Source organism: Pomacea canaliculata, linkage group LG5 (genome assembly GCF_003073045.1).
Source record: "Pomacea canaliculata isolate SZHN2017 linkage group LG5, ASM307304v1, whole genome shotgun sequence".
Taxonomy (NCBI): domain Eukaryota; kingdom Metazoa; phylum Mollusca; class Gastropoda; order Architaenioglossa; family Ampullariidae; genus Pomacea; species Pomacea canaliculata.
Window position 1 is genome coordinate 13,963,101 of NC_037594.1, and position 8,979 is coordinate 13,972,079.

The following is an 8,979-nucleotide window of genomic DNA, read 5'->3' on the forward strand; positions in this document are numbered from 1 at the left end:
TGGACTAAGGTGACAAGAATTATCTTTGGGGTGTAGACCCTGCTTGCCATGTATGTCTACTTTTTGGCCTCGGGGCAACGACTTCCATTCGTTTCATAACTACGGCACGGGGCTGGGCTTGATGTAAAGGCTCGAAAATATTTTACATTTTCCGGTGCGAGTTGACTTGTAGCACCTCAGCATATTGGTCCACAGGTGTTGTACAAGACCACATACTGTTCTCCAGGTGTTATACAGGAACCCCATTACAGATTGTCTTTTAAACTCAGATATACAGGCTGACATTTGCAGACTAGATTTTTTTATTCTTGACCCTTTAAAATTATTTGTAGTTCGACATCCAAGTGCTGTTTTGTCTTTTATCGCTTAGAGTAAGTACTTCGTCTTGTACGAAAGTTAAACAAAATATCTTTCGTTCGTCGCCTCTGATCTGCTGCTGGATTCACCAGTGTGTTTCATGAACAGCCACTTACTTAAACTACAAGTGTGCCAAAAATCTGTGAGGGGCTGAAATCGCTACTACTCTTTGTACTGAAAAAAATATGCTGTTAAGCTAAAAATTCTCCAAATTCAGTGTACATCGAACACATACACTATATTAAAACTACATTTAATGCATAAAAAATACAGAAAGCACACAGAAGAACATCCACTTTGCTGATGAACTGCAAGTGATAACTAATTATGAAGACCTCTAATTTACAATTTAGGAGAGTGACAGATGATGACTTGTAACCTTACCTTACAGGTCGTGAGATCGCTGTATCAGGTAGACCCCAGAGACTCCACTTTTATACCTGTTACGGCGTGACCAATAGACATAAGTCCTTAAAGTAGATGTCACATCACTCATGGTCAACACATTTCGTTTTAATTGGTGTTGGGGAGTAATTGTAGTACAGGTCGGTACCCGCCTCGTCCTCGCAAGTCACAGGAGGCGACAACTATGAAGTGCGTTACCCTGTAGGTAAAAGAATGCTAAATATTTCTTTTAAGTACTTAGAATTTCTAAAATGATATTTCTATCATCAACCAAATACACTCAAATAAAACGCACTAGTAATCTTACGCAAAAGTTTGAATTGTTGCTATTATCTCAATATTTTGTGATATAATATTACTGTACTCATGACATTCTCCATTATTGTAGTCTTGAACTTCAACTACAGTGGTTGTTGTGGTGAATACTATGCTTTGATCTGTTTGTATCTACTTTATTCGAATCTGAATCAAACTACACATGCGCGGTATGTCCTGTATATTTCTAAGAATTTGTTTTTTAAAACAAACATTGCTGTATGAGTGAGCACCAGGATAGTTTAGTGTGCGTATCTCCTTATGTCTTCTTGTTTAGTCTTCCTAGAGAGGCAGGTACAAAGTGATCGAGCTCACAACAAAACGTGTAAATAAGTTGGATTTGATACAGATTTATTTCACGTCTTTCACTACATTGTCTGTCTTGAAGACAGTGTCTGCCTCGGAATCTTGCACAGAGAGACTAGCGTTTCACTGAGCATTCAACTCACACATGTAATGTAAGATATAATGGCAAACTTTTTTTCATATTTAAATATATTTTCTCTGTGATTTACTTTAACAATTTATCAGTAACGTATAATCTTATTATACATTTAATTCCCTTCTTGGTGGATTTATGTTGAGTTGGATAATTGAGTTTTAAATTGTGGTAGCAGGTGGTTGTCCTTTTAATTAAAGGGTGTTTATAAAATTGTTACTTTTGCTGCTAGATCGATGAGTTGCTGACACATAAGTCTTTTACTTGAGTGCATGTTTGTACAGGGGAGTGATTTGCACTGTGAGGAATATGATGACGTCGGGGTGGATGATATGCGTTGAAAAGACACTAACTTTGTTTTAAAAATTTTGTTAGCGTGTAGATTGTTTATTTGCAATATTACAAAGTTTCATTTTTTTGTCAAGGCTAATAATCTTAAATATCATTGCAGACTTAATCTGGATCACAGATAAACCAGATAAGAATCATGGAAAGACTTGTGAGAAAATTTGAAGCACTCAACACAAGGAATTGACTTCATACGTATTGATATCTCAGGGCGTTGGTAACACTTATAAAGCAGAAAGTTTTCTGTACAGTTGCAAGAAGAGGACCTAGCATACATGAAAGACTTTAAGAGATTCGCATTATTATTGGATATTTTGTTTATTAATTTATAAGCATTTGAAAACGCTCTTGAAACCTCACATATTGAGGCACCACTTTCTCACTCTCTCACACGCACACACAAAAGTTGATGCAGTCCATCATGAAGAACAATAACTAAATATTACGTGCATCTAGAGACAGTTATCCTGGTAAATAATAATAATATTAACAATAATAATGTTGATTTATAAAGCGCTTTACATCATCATCATAGGCAGGCTTAAAGCACTTTACGAAACGCGCGCGCGCACACACACACAAATTGATAAAAAATGTTGATATCAAAAACAATAAGATTATTATACGTGTCCACATAGTGTGGCCACATGTGTTAAATCACGCCATCAGTACATATATGCGGTCTGCAACCTTGCCATTGGCATCTTCAGTAAGTCAACAAAGTTCTGCTTTTAAAAAGCAGTTGAGTTCTTTTTTATGGAAGTTAAACTGTCAATTTTTGGTGGAGTAGCTTAACTTTTGCAGAACGAAATATTGTTCCATAATTACATCTCTTACTAGAGCATCACGCTAACGGTCACGAACTGGCTTTAGGGAGATGCACAATGTTAGCCTATCAGACCTGCGTTTACTGTGTACATAGCTAAGTGTATGAACGGAGAAGGTTGATCTTGAGGACGTAAAGAATTTCTGCGGATATATACTGTGTGTAATTTTCCAATTTGACATATAGATACTGTATTGATTGTTGTCATATATATTCTGCAAAAGTAGCAAAATGATAAGTTTAGAAACCTCCGTTCTTATATAAGCTAATTCATCTTGTTTGTTGTCGATTTTTCACCTCAAAGTATGAAAAACTTACCCCCTCCAACCTTTTTAAACAAGCGCATGATACAAAAAAACACACGCAGTCACTGGCATGCTTACATTTCGACGCACGCACCCACAAAAAGAAATCTCTACCATTATTATCAGTCTCCACCTGTATGGTCACAAGATATAAGCAGTCTGCTCTCTGGGGAACCAGGCCTTCTAACGTTTATCTAACACAAATATGCTTAAAAAATATTAATAATTTAAATAACTACAGCTGTTCCTTTTATACTAAGAAAACTGACCATGTGAAATGGATTTTAATTTATACATAGCAAAAATGTTGAACGTGTTTGTAGCCAGTCTTCGTGTATGTATAGAACCTATCATAGAATGACCAAGATATATTTTAATGTCAGCAACTGTAACAGCCATAATACGTTCTTAATTTTCCCCTATCTAAGCATGGGTAGCTGATAAGAAGATGGTTCTCTAACCTTTACCTTAAACATCTCACGCCATGGAAGTCATGCGTCACTACTGTACTTTCTTCATGCCCCTCAATTATCTCTCGATTAGTTCTCTTCTCAAAGCGCAGTTATTCAGTCTTCTTTCACTTCTTCTTACTTTTGGTTTTGTAGCCGCTATAGTCAAAATAGTGTACACAGATTTCATTAAACATGCTAGTCTTTGTTTTCGTACTAAGCTAATAGAGAAAATACATTTACCCGCATGGTCACAGGAGAAAAGCAAGGAGGGCTAAGAGATAAGAAAGAGAGAGAGAGATTACTTTCAGTAACAGTTTATAATCTTTATCTCTCTCTCCCAGTCGCTATATATGTCTCGAAATTACTGAGAACATATTAACAGTTATAGAGAGCTGAAGTGGAAGCGCGCAATGTTCACTAATGCTACTACTGCAAATAGGAAACGTTTTTGTTAAATATGAGTTCCGCAAATAAGGAAAAGTACAGAATTATTTGATATATTTAAGTAAGATTCCGAGTAAAAATATTGCTATAAAAAGATCATATTTCACTTTCAACAACAAAGTACAGTGAAACCTCAGTTTTCGGTTTTCGTCGACTTATTTTCCCGAGAAAAATTTGTATCGTATGTCGTGGGCGTGCCCACGTGACCTCGCTGCAAATTTTGCAAAAAGAAAAGGCGACCTTAGTACTCTGCTTAGTGAGGTGTTGTTTCTTGCTGTGTGAGCATCACCCCGAGCTTTTTTGTGCTTTTTAACTGATTGCAAGTGCTAATATTACAACTACGTGTACGTTTTTACTGCGTGTACAGTATTCGGTGAAATATATTTTTTGCGCTTATTATTTTATAAATGTACACAACGCACTATAATGTCTGTACTTCTCAAGTAATAACTTCAGTGTGTTATTATTGTTGTTATTGTTATTGCTGCTGCTGGCAATAATGATGATAAAAGTACAACTGCTTCAATAAAGTGATCGCAGAGCCGAAACATTTTATATCTGATATTTTCGTATGTCGTGATTTACATTATCCTTCTTTTACGATGTTTTAGAAGCATTCCAAGCGATGACAAAAGGACTGAAAATTCAATATCACTGACACCACCTCATTGCTCCACGACACATGGATAAAGTGAAATTAACAAATACACAGAACAAACACTTTGCTGAATATGGAATTTTTATTTCAGATCTTCATCTGCAAGATCGTGTTGCTTGATAAGAAGTCTCGTTAGCCAACACAAAGAACTGAGTACAAGCTGCAATATATACAAAATAAAGTTTTAGTTCCATTGATATTGGAAACTTTGCCTACAATCATAAAGAAGGAAGGGAGAGATAGAATGTAAGAAATGATACAGAATGATGACGTATTATGCAAATTACTTGAAAATAAGCGATCTGAATGGAAATGTATACCTTATAAGTGAAATATATAATACATAACTGTTGCAGTTGTCGTATGTCTCTATGTCGTTCAGGTAAATTACTGCATTTTAGTACTTTCCATATACAAAAAAAGACAAGATTTATTTATTCTCTGAAATTCGTTTTGTTGTTTTTCAAGGTAGTTCATTCTTCTTTACAAACTCATTATAACAAACTGATCTTTTTAAGATATTTACATAAATATGACATACTTTACATCTTCGGAAAAACAGCGCTAGACGTTTGTTTCTACATTTGGGGTAATGTGAAAAAAAAACTTAAATTTGATACCGTTTGGAACAATTGATCAAACTGTTTTCAACTCACTGGCAGCAGCACCGATCGCACAGATGCCAAAGCAAAGGACCAAGCAGACCTGGGCACCTGGCGTTACAGTTACTCACGTTGACCTGAAACTGCAGCCTCATCGACAGCTCTTCGATGACTGTCATTCAGTCAAAAGGAGCCAATCAGTCACACAGTCAAAAATCAAATTAAAGTTTGTGTCACAAAATCTATTTTTCTATTTCGCTACTCAAACTTATTTTAATTCAAGATCATTCATTCCACAGATTACATATTTTGTCATTATAAATTTATAGTTTGTTACGTATAGAGTCAGCGCAAAATAAGGTTCTTAGGAATATTAAATATTATCTACAATGTCAAGCTATTACTCCCTAAATGGTAACTGGTGAAATGTTTGGGTTTTATCTGTCTCGTATCTCACACTCTTTTTCATTCCGCTGGTTGGTAAGTGAGTAGGTGTAAAGAAAGAGAGAGAGAGAGAAGAGATAAAAGTCGAAATCGACAAACGTCTGTTGCTTATAACAAACCTTTTACGTTTAGCAACATCTTTGTGGTATAAAATTATATTTTTACATTTAACAATATTCTTGGGAATTCGTAATTTACTGCCTAAAAACAGGTTTAGTTCGATACTTATCTCTCAAATCACACTTGTTCAGATATTTTTTTAAACAATTAACTGTTTTAATCATATCAATACCCCGCAGGCTGTGGGTAGAAGATACTCATGGTTCACAGTGCGCACACACACACATATATATATATGAGCAATAGGAGGTAACTAGACTAGTTAGTTCCCTTTTCTAAATGTGCCTCCGTTTGTATCAAAGGGAACTCTGCCAATGATGATTAAAAGATTGTAAATTCCTCTGTTTATTCATTTTAACAGAGTCGGAAAGAAACTTACCATCGTCATCATCATCAGCACTTGTGACAGAGGCCATCGCCAGGAGGCCGAGGAGGATCACGATAGACACCTTCATCCTGAGACACAGAGAAAAATATTGTTTGTTTACGAAGTAGACAGTGGGTTTCGTTTGCGAAAAATGCTCTTTCTGTTTCAAATCAATTCATACACATACAAGTGTTTATAACTAGTTAGAAAGCGGTGTCTATATCCGATGGATTTTCTTTTCATCGCTGGTACAGTAGTTATAAAGTAGTGCCAAACATGCACTGGACTAAGATGACCAGAGTGTTTCATCCACAGCCACTTAATTAAACTACAAATTTACCAAATTTCTGTGAGGGACTGAAAAGGGTACCAGTGTACAGAAGCCATGTCATGTGTGCTGAAACGATGTACTGAAACTACAAACAGTCCTTGTACTGAAAACGACATGATATAAAGCTAAAAATTCTCCAAATTCACTGTACATCGAACACAGGCACTATATTAAAACTATATTTAATACACAAAAAATACAGAGAGTACACAGAAGAACATTCACTTTGCTGATGAACTGCAAGTGATAACTAATTATGAAGACCCTTAATTTACAAGTTTATTTTAACAAGGAGAATGACAAATGATGACTTGTAACCTTACCTTGTAGGTCTGGCGATCGCTGTATCATGTAGACCTCAAACATTTCACTTTTATACCTTTTACTAGCGTGACCAATGGCCATAAGTCCTTAAAGTAGATAGATGTCACATCCCAAATTGTCAACAAATTTTCTTTTTAATTGGGGAGTAATTGTAGTACAGGTCCGTGCCCTCCTCGTCCTAGCAAGTCACAGGGGGCGGACAACTACGAAGTGAGTTACCCTGTAGTTAAAAGAATGCTAAATAGTTTTTATAAGATGATATTTTTAGTATTACCCATATACACTAAAAAAACCGCACTATTAAGCTTAAACAAAACGTTTGAATTGTTACTATTAGCTCATTATTTTGTATTTTTATTATATTTGTGTTTTTGTAATCATGATCTCCTTTATTGTAGTTTTGAACCTCAACTACAATGGTTGCTATGGCAAATTCTGTGCTTTGATCTGTTTGTATTTACTTTATTCCAGTCTAATACACATCCGTGGTATGTCCTGTATATCTCTAAGATTATTTTTCTTTCTTTAAACAAACATTGCTGCATGAGTGAGCACCAGGATAGTTTAGTGTGCGTATCTCCTTATGTCTTGTTGTTTAGTCTTCCTAGAGAGGCAGGTACAAAGTGATCGTGCTCACAACAAAACGTGTAAATAAGTTGTATTTGATACATTTATTTCACGTCTTTCACTACATTGTATGTCTGGAAGACAGTGTCTGCCTCGGCATCTTGCACAGAGAGACTAACGTACACTCAGCATTCAACTTACACATATAATGTAAGATATAGCGGCAAACTTTTTTCTGATTGTAATCTCTTTTCTCAGTGATTTACTTTAACAATCTATCAGCACCGTATAATCTCCTTATACTTTTAATTCCTTTCTTGGTGGATTTATGTTGAGTTGAATAATTAAGTTTTAAATTGTGGTACCAGATGGTTGTCCTTTTAATTAAAGGGTGTTGATAAAATTGTAACTTTCGCTGCTAGATCGATGAGTTGCTGACACATTAGTCTTTTACTTGAGTGCATGTTTGTACAGGGGAGTGATTTGCCCCCACATCTCCATATAGTGAGGATTGTGATGACGTCGGAGTGGTTGAACTCAAAAATATGAGTTCGAAAGACACTAATTTAAAAATATATATATATTTTAGCCTGTATATTGTTTATTTGCTATACTACAAATTGTTATTTTTTTTAAAAGTCATGGCTAATAATCCTGAATATCATTTGAAGGATCGACTGCAGTGATGACAAGCATGTGTTTTAAAAAGTACACTACGGGCGAGCGGTTGACTGCATCAGCCTTTGTGTGTGTGAGAGAGAAAGAGAGAAAGTGGTGCCTCTATGTGTCAGCTTTCAAGAGCGTTTTCGAATGTTTATAAATTAATAAACAAAATATCAAATAATAAAGTCAATTCCTTGTGTTGGTGGCTTCAGAATGTCTCACAAGTCTTCTCCATACAAAAACACACACGCGGTCACACACGCAGTCACTGGCATGATTACATTTCGACGCACGCACCCACAAACGTATATTAACGCAAAAACAAAAAATCTCTACCATTATTATCCGCGTTCTACCTGTATGGTCACTAGACATAAGCAGTATGCTCTCTGGGGAACCAGGCCTTCTAGCGTTTATCTAACACAAATATACTTGAAAATATTAATAATTTAAATCACTACAGCTATTCCTTTTTCTACTAAGAAAACTGACCACGTGAAATGGCTTTCAGTTTGTTTATACCATTGTTTATATATTTTTTTGAGACTGTTTCAAACATTTCGATTTCAGATTGGGTTTTTAATTTACAACTGAGTTTTAATGTAATTTTTAATTTAATTTTTAATGTTGACGCCCTTGTTGAAGTCATGCGTCACTACTGTACATTCTTCATGCCTTTCAATTATCTCTCGATTTGTTCTCTTCTCAAAGCGAAGTTATTCAGTCTTCCTTCACTTCTTCATATCTTTGGCTTTGTAGCCGCTCTAGTGAAAATAGTGTACACAGATTTCATTAAACATGCTATTGTTTGTTTTCGTACTAAGCTAATAGATAAAACACATTTAAATGCATTTGCGTACACCACACGCACATGGGGTGTATAAACCTCAGTGTGTGTGTGTGTGAATATATCTGTGTGTTACTGTGAACATATTAACAGTTATAGAGAGCTGAAGTGTAAGCGCGCACTGTTGACTAATGCTACTACTACGAATAGGAAACGTTTTTGTTA

The 8,979-nt window shown here is 35.5% G+C and overlaps 2 long non-coding RNA genes across 2 annotated transcripts; one reads left to right on the plus strand and one right to left on the minus strand.

Annotated features, from left to right (window-relative positions):
- The first annotated feature begins 746 nt into the window (after positions 1-746).
- On the plus strand, positions 747-2,127 carry LOC112564148. Its single transcript, XR_003099164.1, has 3 exons — positions 747-963; positions 1,470-1,535; positions 1,968-2,127. It is a non-coding gene; the product is annotated as an uncharacterized LOC112564148 (long non-coding RNA).
- A 2,485-nt stretch (positions 2,128-4,612) lies between these two features.
- LOC112564146 lies at positions 4,613-7,421 on the minus strand. Its single transcript, XR_003099161.1, has 5 exons — positions 7,407-7,421; positions 6,737-6,957; positions 6,095-6,171; positions 5,206-5,323; positions 4,613-4,709 (listed from the first exon to the last, which is right to left on the minus strand). It is a non-coding gene; the product is annotated as an uncharacterized LOC112564146 (long non-coding RNA).
- Between the last annotated feature and the right edge of the window lie 1,558 nt (positions 7,422-8,979).